The sequence below is a fragment of the Bos javanicus genome, chromosome 27 (assembly GCF_032452875.1).
Source record: "Bos javanicus breed banteng chromosome 27, ARS-OSU_banteng_1.0, whole genome shotgun sequence".
Lineage (NCBI taxonomy): Eukaryota > Metazoa > Chordata > Mammalia > Artiodactyla > Bovidae > Bos > Bos javanicus.
In genome coordinates, this window is record NC_083894.1 from 6,838,297 (window position 1) to 6,851,113 (window position 12,817).

Sequence of the window (12,817 nt, forward strand, 5' to 3'; positions counted from 1 at the left end):
CATAGGAGAAAAGTTCTTTGGCATGGGTCTTCACAAGGATGATTTTGAGCTTGACACTAAAAGCATAAGCCACAAAAACAAAGCTACATTGTAGGATCCATCGAACTGAAAAGCTTCTGCACAGCAAAGGAAACCATCAACAAACTGAAAAGACGATGCTCTTTTAACGCTCCAGTGATCTCTCAGGCTGGAGAAGATGGCAGCAGTGTTGCGGGAAAGAGAGTGGGGTGAGAGAGGATGGTCGCATCCCAGGTCACGTCCGAGTCCCTGGGATGGCCGCCAAATGTGGGGACTTGGCTTCGCATAAGCAGGGACTCAAGAGCGAGTCATGGTGAAGGAAGGTCAATCCAGGGAGGAAACATGCTACACGGAGAGTGTGGGCCATCTTGGAAAGCAAGCCCAGCACCAGGGTATGGGGCTGTTGGTGTTTATAGGGGTGGGTCATTTCATAGGCTAATGAGTGGGAGGAGTATTCCAGCTATTTTGTGGAAAGGGTTGGGATTTCCAGGAACTGGGTCAGCACCTCCTTTTTGACCTTTCCGGTCAGCCTTGGAATTGTCACGGCGCCTCTGGGTGTGTCACCTAGCTGCCATGTTACAAAGGGATATAAAAAAATATATTTACTTCAGGTCTTAGTTGCAGTATGCAGGATATTCATCTGAGCACACTGGCTTAGTCTCCTCACGGCATGTGGAGAAGGAAATGGCAACCCACTGCAGTATTCTTGCCTGGATAATTCCATGGACAGAGGAGCCTGGTGGCCAAAGGTCCATGGGGTCGCAAAGAGTCAGACACAACTGAACGACTTCACTTTCTTTCTTTCATGTGGAATCCTAGTGCCCAGGCCAGAGACTAAATCCACATCCCCTGTGCTGCAAGGCAGATTCTTAACCAGTGGACCACCAGGGAAGTCCCCATCATTCTTTTAAAGGTTGTGCCCCGCCCAATTCCGATCTCATTAGCACCAGATAGCTGGCATTTGACAGCACTATTCAGGCTTTCCAGTTATAGGAGAATGTCCTGGTAAAGCTCTCAGGACACTGTGGAGACTGCAGGAGGCAGGCAGGAACATTGGAAGAGAGGTCGATTTTGCTCCAAGTTACATCACTGCCACTTAGTAGACTGCGGCCTTGGACACAACTTTTTGTTGGATTTGCAGCCAATTTTAATCGACTGTTTAAGTCAGTTTTGCCTGTGGCCTCAGACATGGCTTTCTAGTCCTCGGGACCATCTTGTATAAACCTTGGGGCATACCTACCTGGCGGGTTTGTTTAGGGGAATTCAAAGAGATAATTTGAATAAAAGTGCCCAGCTACTGAGCAAGGCTCATTGCAAAATATAATTGTGGGACAAATTCAAAGAAGAAACTAGTAAAAGTGTCAGTGGGAGAGCACAGCATTAGACCCAGCCCTGGCCCCCTTCTCAGGGTAGGTCTCCACGTGACTGTCAGAAGCCATGACGCCCGGCCCGTCCATAGGACAAGGGAACTGGGGACAACGGCCTCTGCCCATTAACACCCAGGGCTCCATGCTGAGAACACCTGTTTGTGGAGTCATAGATGTAAAGGGATTTGGTCTTCAAAATCTTATCTGTAGAACTGGGACTCCCCTTCTTACCTGAGGAACTGAGGCGCTTTGCTGGAAAGACCCTGCCTCAATTTCCGACTCACAGGTTAAGGGTTTGGGGACACAGCATTTATCTTCCCTTTAAAGAATGAATCCATGAGTTAACTCTCAGCCCAGGCATGAAGCAACCACGATCCACATGGCCTTGTTTGGCTTTGAACCTGGGAAAACTAACAGTTCATGTAGACTTGACCTAAAAATAACCCTTCCCTCTATTCTATATGAATTCATCTCTGGTTTCTGGTGAGCCACCCCGTGCTTTCTTGGGTGTGTGACCTCCTTGCTGAGGCAACAGGACCCTTCCCTGATGTACAGAGATGCCCCTGGGTGCTATCTGCAGGATTAACATAGCTGCAAAGGACTCATCTTTAGACCTTGCCAAGGAAAAATAAGCCACTGCAATTGTGCAATTCCTGACAAGGGCCGTTTTCCAACTGGTGAGGAACCATGGCAGGAAACTCCGTTGAAACTCACCATGGCACCCTGACCCCTTTTGGAAATGCCCTTCTATGAAAAGTCATGCCTGGTCTTGCACATAAAACTGCATCATCAGCTTCCTTAAAAGAAGAAAAAAAAAATCTGCTGTGCTGCAAACCATAGATCACTAAAACACACCAATTTTTGTTCTGTTTATTTATTTAGGCTGTACTAGGTTGTAGAAAATTCTGAAAGAGATGCGAATATCAGACCACATGACCTGCTTCTTGAGAAACCTATATGTAGATCAGGAAGCAACAGTTAGAACTGGACATGGAACAACAGACTGGTTCCAAATAGGAAAAGGAGTACGTCAAGGCGGTATATTGTCACCCTGCTCATTTAACTTGTATGCACAGTACATCATGAGAAACACTGGGCTGGAAGAAGCACAAGCTGGAATCAAGATTGCCAGGAGAAATATCAATAACCTCAGATATGCAGATGACACCACCCTAATGGCAGAAAGTGAAGAGGAACTAAAAAGCCTCTTGATGAAGGTCAAAGAGGAGAGTGAAAAAGTTGGCTTAAAGTTCAACATTCAGAAAACTAAGATCATGGATCTGGTTCCATCACTTCGTGGGAAATAGATGGGGAAACAGTGGAAACAGTGTTGCACCTTATTTTTTTGGGCTCCCAAATCACTGCAGATGGTGATTGCAGCCATGAAATTAAAAGATGCTTACACCTTGGAAGGAAAGTTATGACCAACCTAGATAGCATATAATAAGCAGAGACATTACTTTGCCAACAAAGTTCCATCTAGTCAAGGCTATGGTTTTTCCTCTGGTCATGTATGGATGTGAGGGTTGGACTATGAAGAAAGCTGAGTGCCAAAGAATTGATGCTTTTGAACTGTGGTGTTGGAGAAGCCTCCTGAGGGTACCTTGGACTGCAAGGAGATCTAACCAGTCCATTCTAAAGGAGATCAGTCCTGGGTGTTCTTTGGAAGGAATGATGCTAAAGCTGAAACTCCAGTACTTTGGCCACCTCATGTGAAGTGTTGACTTATTGGAAAAGACCCTGATGCTGGGAAGGATTGGGGGCAGAAGGAGAAGGGGACGACATAGGATGAGATGGCTGGATGGATTCATGGACTCGTTGGACGTGAGTTTGAGTGAACTCCAGGAGTTGGTGATGGACAGGGAGGCCTGGCATGCTGCAGTTCATGGGGTCGCAAAGAGTCAGACATCACTGAGCGACTGAACTGAACTGAACTGAGGTCGTAGTTGTGGCATGTGGGATCTACTTACCTGATGTGCTATGCTTGGGAGTACAGAGTCTTACCCACTCTTACCACTCTTACCCACTCTTCAAGGAAGTCTCATAAAACAGCATTTTTAAAAATTATTTTTTAAAAAACTTTGGAGTATAGCTGATTAATAATGTTGTGATAGTTTCAGGTGGACAGCAAAGAGACTCAGCTGTGCATATACATGTATCCATTCTGCCCCAAACTTCCTTCCCATCCAAGCTGTCACATAACATTAAGCAGAATTCCCTGAAAAACATCATTTTCAATGAAGAGACACAGTAGACAATGATTCAGTCTCACTTCTTTCTCCAGTGTAGTACTATAGCGTGTTTATAAATTGACCCTGTAGTATAGATTTTGCCTGCAAGGTCCATAAAAAAACAGATGTATATATATATATATATATATATATATATATATATATATATATATATCTTATGTATAGATAATTATATATATATATATATGTAGATGATATCTACCGCTCTCAAATATCATTTAGAGCTAAACCACGAGGAACTATGATCAAGACAACTTATTTTCCATCAGAAAAATCCTATCCCTGGGTGCCAGCCAGGGACTCTGTCTGCTCGAGGCAGCTTCCATGGCTTTGCCGAGCCTCAGATGCAAGACTCTGAGCCACAGCGGGGGACCTGAACAGGACTGAAGCTCCGGGGGCTCCTTCAGGATGTGGTCCTCCTGGGTTCCCACATTTCTAAAGGGCTTGGAGTTCTACTCAGAGCTGTATGGCAAGTTCCATCCTGAGATTTAGTGTTTCTGAAAAGCCAGGTCAGTGCCTCTCCAACACTGAGATGGACGGATGTTACTAAGTGAGGGATGTTACTTAGTGATGGAGGTCCCTCTCAACCCAGTGAAGGGGTCCCCACTGCTTGGCCTGCTTCGTGATACTAGGCTGGGAATATGCGTTCAGTGGCAGCGTCATCCTCCCACTCTGTCTCTGATAAAGGGAAACAGAGCACCCATCTGCCCATCACGTGTCCCACTGAGATTTCATGAGACAGGTGTGTGATTGTGTTGCAGAGAATTAATAAAAGTTTTTTTCCCCCTCTTTCTTTCTTTTTTCCCTTTTGTGTCTTTCTCCACTTGAACTGTTCCTAACCTACAGTCTGTATTGATAACCAAGTTTTTTCTTTGCAGAAGACTAACCTATTATGTGAACACTGACACTTATGGCCCTCCATTTCTGCAGGAGCCACATTCTGCATCTATTATCCTTTAACTTATTCTAGCCACGTCCTGATACTTAACTTTATGGCATCATAAACCTCCCCTTGTAGTTTGGTTCCTCTCTTTGCTCTATTTTAACCTCATCTTGATGCTTAACTTTATGGTGCACTCTCTTTGGAAGCCACCCCTAGTGGATTGCTTTCCCCCTTTTGTATTACAAGAAGAAAGTCACCAGGAAATCCCCAAAGGACTATGGACCCAACCACCGGGACCAACTGCCAGACCCAAATACCTAGCTACCTAACACTGGCGTATTGACAGTTTCCCAACAGTGCAAAAGAGAGAATTCAGGACCCCTACACCTTTTGTCCCATATCTCCAAGCCCTGACTGTGAGCCCCGACTGTATGATCCCCTGGATTCCCGATGGAGGGGAGACAGGCTCCTTGAGGCAGGAACCTATCGAGTTCTCCCTTCTGCCAGCTTAATGATTAAAGCCATCTTTATGTTTCCTCCAAACTCTGTCTCCACAATTTTTATTCAGCTCTGGTGGGCAAAGAAAACCAAGATTTTGGCGGCGACTCTTGATGCCATCCCGTAACAGGTTAGCTGGTGTGGGGAGCAGGTCGGGACCACTGGGTCTCTTCCCTCAGTGCTCCAGGGGCCAGAAAGAGCGTGGCTGTCTCTGCGGATGCTGGGAGTCAGCAAGTCTTGCCCAGGGAGTGAAACTGCCTCTGAACGAGTTAGTCCCTATTTGGGCCTGAAACAGCCTTTCATGGAAACAGTGTATGTGTTAGTTGCTTAGTCATGTCCGACTCTTTGCAACCCCGTAGACTGCAGCCCACCAGGCTCCTCAGTCCATGGGACTCACCAGGCAAGAACACTGGAGTGGGTTGCCATTTCCTTCTCCAAAAGGAACTATCAGTTCAGTTCAGTTGAGTCGCTCAGTAGTGTCCAACTCTTTGCGAACCCATGAATTGCAGCATGCCAGGCCTCCCTGTCCATCACCAACTCCCAGAGTTCACTGAAACTCATGTCCATCGAGTTGGTGATGCCATCCAGCCATCTCATCCTCTGTCGTCCCCTTCTCCTCCTGCCCCCAATCCCTCCCAGCATCAGGGTCTTTTCCAATGAGTCAACTCTTCGCATGATATGGCCAAAGGATTGGAGTTTCAGCCTCAGCATCAGTCCTTCCAAAGAACACCCAGGGGTGATCTCCTTTAGGATGGACTGGTTGGATGTCCTTGCAGTCCAAGGGACTCTCAAGAGTCTTCTCCAACACCACAGTTCAAAAGCATCAATTCTTCGGCACTCAGCTTTCTTCACAGTCCAACTCTCACATCCATACATGACAACGGGAAAACCATAGCCTTGACATTTTTTGGCAAAGTAATATCTCTGCTTTTTAAATGCTATCTAGGTTGATTATAACTTTCCTTTCAAGGAATAGGCGTCTTTTAATTTCACAGCTGCAATCACCATCTGCTGTGATTTTGGAGTCCCAAAAAATAAAGTCTGACACTGTTTCTGCTGTTTCCCCATGTATCTTCCATGAAGTGATGGGGCCGGATGCCATGATCTTAGTTTTCTGAATGTTGAGCTTTAAGACAACATTTTCACTCTCCTCGTTCATTTTCATCAAGAGGCTTTTTAGTTCCTCTTAACTTTCTGCCCTAAGGGTGGTGTCATCTGCATATTTGAGGTTATTGATATTTTTCCCTGCAATCTTGATTCCAGCTTGTGCTTCTTCAAGGCCAAAAGGAAGTATAGAAATAAAGAAAGTGAAGTCTCCCTTTCATGTCTGACTCTCTGCAACCCCATGAAGTGTAGCCCACCAGGATCCTCCATCCATGGAATTTTCCAGGCAAGAGTACTGGAGTGGGGTGCCATTTCCTTCTGCACAGGAAAACAGTGGGCAGTTTCAAAGCCCTGGAAGGGCGAGGGTGGGGCTGGGGAGTGGGTAAGCTAAGGTTCCGCAAGAAGTCTGTGCCCCTGCCAGGGGAAACAGGCAAGTCTGTGCCCCTTGCCACACCCCTGCCCACCCGCTGAACTGACTGCCAAGGAGAAGTTTGTGGTTAAAAGGGCAGCAGGAAAGCTTTTCCTGGGGTTTCCACAGCCTCATTAGCATACAAGTGACTGCCCCTGCTTTGTGCTATAAAGGCCACTCCCATGACACACAGGGAAGAGGCTAAGTTAACCAGATCCTAATAACCAAATCCACAGCCAGCGCAGAATTCCTCCCGGAACCTGGCACCTTTTTAAAGCGGCAAGCGCAGCCTCTTCTCCAGCATCAGCCACAGAGCTCGGGACGCCAGCATGAGGCTCCATCACCTGCTCCTCGCGCTCCTCTTCCTGGTCCTGTCTGCTGGGTCAGGTGAGCTCGTGGGAGCCCCAGGGGGAGCCGTGGGCTCTCTCTCCTGTTTCTACCTCCTTCTGTCCTGCTACCCCCATCTACACGTGGTCAGACTAAACCCACCATATTTGGTGCTTCTGAGAAGCCACCACTGAGTCCTCAGTAGCAAGAGGGTTCTGAAAACCACCCTTCAAAATTCCAGGTTGTTTCTAAGCCACTCTAGCGAGTCAAGCTTCTGAGCCCATCTCCTCATTGGTTTCATGAGGAGGAAACAGAAGTTGCCTCTGTTAAGTGACTCTCCTTTTTTTCTTTTTCATAAAAGCAAGAAATTTGATTTTGTCCCACGACAGAAGTACAGAATGTCTCTTTATAAATCTTTCTATTTGAAGGGTGGTGGCTCTGGGTGACCAGACAAGTCCAGAGGAGAGTCAGGCCGAGCCTGGGCTTCAGGAGCTCCCTTTGCGATGCTCCGTGCTGAGTCTCCTCAGCAGGAAGGTCCTCCAGGACACGTCGCTGACGATGCAACCCTCTCTCCACAGCTGGGAGGCAGCACATCCAAAGCAGTGTGCAGGATAGGCTGTCTGAGTTTAATCTTACCCTTGATATTTCCGGAAATGGGATGAAAATATGTAGGAAGGAAGGAGGGAGGGAGGGAGGGCGGGAGAGGCTGCGGAGACTGAGACCTGAGACAACTGATTAGATGTCAAAATCAAGTTGAAAAGGCCTTGTTTGATCAGTGTTGGTTAAGACTGTAACCCAACTCTTAGCCCAGTGGCAGGCAGAGAGGACGGGGGTGTAAGGAGTGTGGCCCGGGTTCTATCCCTGGACGGGGAACTAGAGAGGGACCAAAGGTGCCTTGTGGTCAAGAGGAAAAAGGCGTGTGAGGAAGACGGGAAGGCCCCTGGTCAGGCGTGTGAGAGGACGGGAAGGCCTCTGGTCGGGAGGAAACCACAAAGGGAGGAGGAGAGGGGCTGACTCGCACCAGCGCTGAGAGCGTTCTGCGTTAGTAGAGACGATGATACAAAACTTTTTTTTCTGAACCATTGTCACTGTCAGCTGTAAGTTGCTTTGAGAGTAAGTTCTCTTTAAATAGTTCTTACACTTTCAGCTGCATCTTTTCCTCCTATCTCAGCTGCACTACTTGACTGACTCCATGAGTTTGAAAAGTAAACAGTGAAAATAGAACCTACGGGCCGCTTCTGACTCCTGGTGGGAAGGTGGATGTAGCAGAGCTTCCCGGTCTTTGCCCTCGTGGTGGACACAACCAGGGTCCTCACACCCCAGTCCCTCAGCCTCTGGTTCTGGAAATGTGAGGGTCCACCAGAGCCTGGGCAGGGCCAGTGTCTGTCTGGAAGCTGGTCAACGAGTTCCTGGACTCACATCTTGTTGTCACGAGGCCATGTCCACATCTCAGCACAGAAAGCCCCAGGGCCTCGCTCAGAGGGGACACAGCTGGCCTTCTCGAGATGCCGCTTTCCTGCTGACACATTTTTCTCTCTTCATTCTCTTTTTAGGATTTACTCAAGTGGTAAGAAATCATGTAACCTGCCGTATAAATAGAGGCGTCTGTTTCCCGATCAGGTGCCCTGGACGCATGATACAGATTGGCACCTGTTTCGGGCGCCCAGTAAAGTGCTGCAGGTCGTGGTAGAAGAAGGCGAAGATGCGGCCGGGACCGATGCGGAGACTGAAACTGCGCCCTTCGACAGAATGTCTAAAATTTAAACCAGAATAAATTTTGTTCAAAGTTAAAGAATCTTGCCCACTGGTCATTGAGGTTGTTGTGTAGTGTCTGATCCCAGGCGAATTCTGAAATCCCTGAGGATGCTCTCTGAGCTCCCCATGCAGACCATCGGGAATTGTGGTGGGGTGCTCTGTGCTCCCAGGGGTGTGACCCCCTGTTCCTTGGGGGCCTGACCTTCCCCAGCCCCTATGTCTGCTGTCCTTCCTGCTTCCCAGCCCAGGGCATCCTGACGTGCCCCACGTCTCTCCTCAAACATGCACCCCAGGGGTCCAGAATCACCAGCACACCAGTCCCATAGGAAAGCCCCCGCCCCCGCTCCAGGAGGAAACCCCCCTCCTCTGTCCCCTGCAGCCCTCACTTCCATTTGGTTTGTGCTTCTTACTCCTGCCTTGTGCGCACGTGGATACACTTCTGATTCCCTTTGGGGCTATAAGATCTCTATAGGCATGGATTGTCCTATTCCTGTATGTGCTGGGCATTGAGATGAGACATTGCTTCACAAATTGTCATCAACTGAATGACAGAGTTGACATGGACAAAGCATGTCTCTCTGTGTGTACATGATATGATGCAACTAGATGCTACGGAAAAACAAGTCCTGTGGAAAGCACAATTCAATGAAGACAACACAGCACAGAACACAGAGACCGCAGGGGGCGGGGCAAGCATGCTGACCTCAGCCTGCTTGCAGTTTCTTCAGAGGGTTTGCTAGTTAAACCAAGAGCCTTGCTGGTGCACACTGTACGTGTGAGCAGCTCTCTGGTCTTTGCACTAACGCTTCCCTCAGTGCAAGCTGAGGTCACCAAGGGGATGGTTTTAGGAGACAGGGCCTTTGGGAGGTGATTTGGTCATGAGGGTGGGACCCTCCTGGGTGGAATGAGGGCCTTTATGAAAGAGACCCCAGAGAGATGGCCCACCCCTTTTGCCCTCTGAGGACACAGGGAGACCGCTGTCCGCCAGCCACCTGGTCTGTCTTGATCGTGGAGCTCCCAGCCTCCAAAACTGAGAAGTAAGGGTCTGTTGTTAGTAAGCCACCTATTACAATACCACATGTAAAATAGATAGCCAGCATGGATTTGCTGTGTGACTCAGGGAAATCAAACAGGGGCTCTGAGACCAGCTAGAAAGGTGGGATTGGGAAGGAGATGGTACGAAGTTCGAGAGGGAGGGGACATGGGTGAACCCATGGATGATTCTTGTTTTTCTATGACAGAAAGCCACGAAAATCTGTAAAGCAATCATCCTTCAGTTAAAAAACAAAGTGCAAAGAAAGAGCCACCTGGCCTATGGTGTTTCTGTTTCAGTAGCCTGAAAGGGCAGACACATGACAAGTGAGAATTACAGCACAGGTGAATTAAGGTACCTAAGCATTCAGCCTTAAGATAGGGAAATGACGTGGAGTATCTGGCTGTGCCCAATGCCATCTCATTACAAGGAGCCTTAGATGTGGAGGAGGGACACAGACCAGTGTCAGAGATGCACACTGAGAGGCTAAACCAGCCCCGGCTCACACTGATGTGCAGAGGCCATAAGCCAAGGAGGGCAGGCAGCTTCTAAGCGTGAGAAGGAAGGAAGCCTCCAGAAGGAACGGCATCCTGCTAACACAGTGATTGGAAGCCAAAGAGACCCATTTGGGACTTTGGATCCTCAGAACCACAATAACAAGTATGTGTTCCTTGAAGCCACATAGCTTGTGGCAATTTGCTACAGCGGCAACAGGAAATCAATACAGCAGTAGCTTAAAATCATGCCTTGAGCCTAAAATTAGCAGCTCAAAAGAGACAAACCTGTGTGTTTTTAATGGAGGAAAAAAATGATAACAGCTGTCAACATTTTACTCAACTTTATATTTCTTTCTTCATAGAAATGCCCATGGTACATCTGCCAACTCTTCTTCATCTCGAAGGTTGTATTTGGGACTCAGTCTTACACCTCATATATCTTGTATCCCTTTTATCCTTTATTTTTAGTTTGTTTTATTATCATGGAACGTTTATCTGCCATAAAGTGTGGTTTGGTGGTACTGTTTATATGAAATTTTGATCATATTCTTTGTTGGGATTTCAGTTTTTAATTTCTATTTAATTTTAAGTTGCATTCTTGTATCTGTTGATGTTTTACTGCCATAACATTTCTGGGTGTCATGTTGGACTCCTGCATGGGAGGAATGCTCGTGTCATTTCAGCACCGGGAGGATGATGGCTTTCCCATGTGACTCTTGAGCCAAATGGGCTCATGCTCTGGTCCAAGGCCAGCCTTTCCACCTGGGTCCTGGGTCTCTTCTCATGCTTACTCAAGGGTGAGACCCAAACTGTCTCTACCTCTTGCCCCCATCTAGTGCAGCTACAAAAACTAAAAGCAGGGACTTCCCTGGTGGTCCAGTGGTTAAAACTCCAGCTGCCAATGCAAGGGGCATGGGTTCATCCCTGTACAGGGAACTAAGATCTCATATGCTACAGTTCAGTTCAGTTGCCCAGTCATATCTGAGTCTTTGCGACCCCAGGGACTGCAGCATGCCAGGCCTCCCTGTCCATCAACAACTCCCAGAGGTTACTCAAACTCATGTCCATCAAGTTAGTGGTGCCATCCAACCATCTCATCCTCTGTCATCCCCTTCTCCTCCCACCTTCAATCTTTCCCAGCATCAGGGCCTTTTCAAATGAGTCACTTCTTCCCATCAGGTGGCCAAAGTATTGGAGTTTCAGCTTCAGCATTTGTCCTTCCAATGAATATTCAGGACTGATTTCCTTTAGGATGGACTGATTGGATCTCCTTGCAGTCCAAGGGACTCTCAAGAGACTTCTCCAACACCACAGTTCAATAGCATCAATCCTTCCATACTCAGCTTTCTTTATAGTCCAACTCTCACATCCATACATGACTACAGGAAAAACCATAGCTTTGACTAGATGGACCTTTGTTGACAAAGTAATGTCTCTGCTTTTTAATAAGTTGTCTAGGTTGGTCATAGCTTTTCTTACAAGGAGCTAGCGTCTTTTAATTTCATGGCTGCAATCACCATCTGCAGTGATTTTCGAGGCTAAAAAATAAAGTCATCTATTGCTTCCACTGTTTCCCCATCTATTTGCCATGAAATGATGATATCATAGGCCATGATCTCATTTTTTGAATGTCAAGTTTTAAGTCAGCTTTTTCCACTCTCTGCTTTCAGCTTCATCAAGAGGCTCTTTAGTTCCTCTTCACTTTCTGCCATAAGGATGGTATCATCTGCAATCTGAGCTTATTGATATTTCTCCCAGCAATCCTGATCCAGCTTGTGTTTCCTCCAGTCTGGCATTTCTCATGATGAACTCTGCACAGAAGTTAATAAGCAGGGTGACAAAATACAGCCTTGACTTACTACTTTCCCAGTTGGAACCAATCTGTTTTTCCATGTCTGGTTCTAACTGTTGCTTCTTGAGCTGCATACAGGTTTTGCACGAGGCAGGTCAGGTGGTCCATCTCCTTCAGAATTTTCCACAGTTTATTGTGATCCACACAGTCAAAGGCTTGAGCATAGTCGATGAAGCAGAAGTAGATGTTTTCTGGAAATGTTTGCTTTTTCTATGGTCCAACAGATGTTAGCAATTTGATCTCTGGTTCCACTGCCTTTTCTAAATCTAGCTTGTACATATGGAAGCTCTCAGTTCATGTACTGTTGAAGCCCAGCTTGGAGGATTTTGAGCCCTACTTGGCTAGCAATCAACAGTCTGCATTGATAACTAAGTTTCTTCTTTTCAGAAGACTAACCTATTATGCTGGATAAGGTAATGGCACCCTACTCCAGTACTCTTGCCTGGAAAATCCCAAGGAGCCTGGTGGGCTGCAGCCCATGGGGTCCCTAGAGTCAGACACGACTGAGCGACTTCATTTTCACTTTTCACTTTCCTGCATTGGAGAAGGAAATGGCAACCCACTCCAGTGTTCTTGCCTGGAGAATCCCAGGGACGGGGGAGCCTGGTGGGCTGCCATCTATGGGGTCGCACAGAGCCGGACATGACCGAAGTGACTTAGCAGCAGCAACCTATTATACAAACTACATCTGTACCTGTTGCCCTCTAACTCTGCAGGAGCCACACTCTGCATCAATGATTCTTTAACTTATTCTAGCCATGTCCTGATACTTACCTTTATGGCATCATAAACCTCCCCTTGTAGTTTGGTACCTCTCTTTGC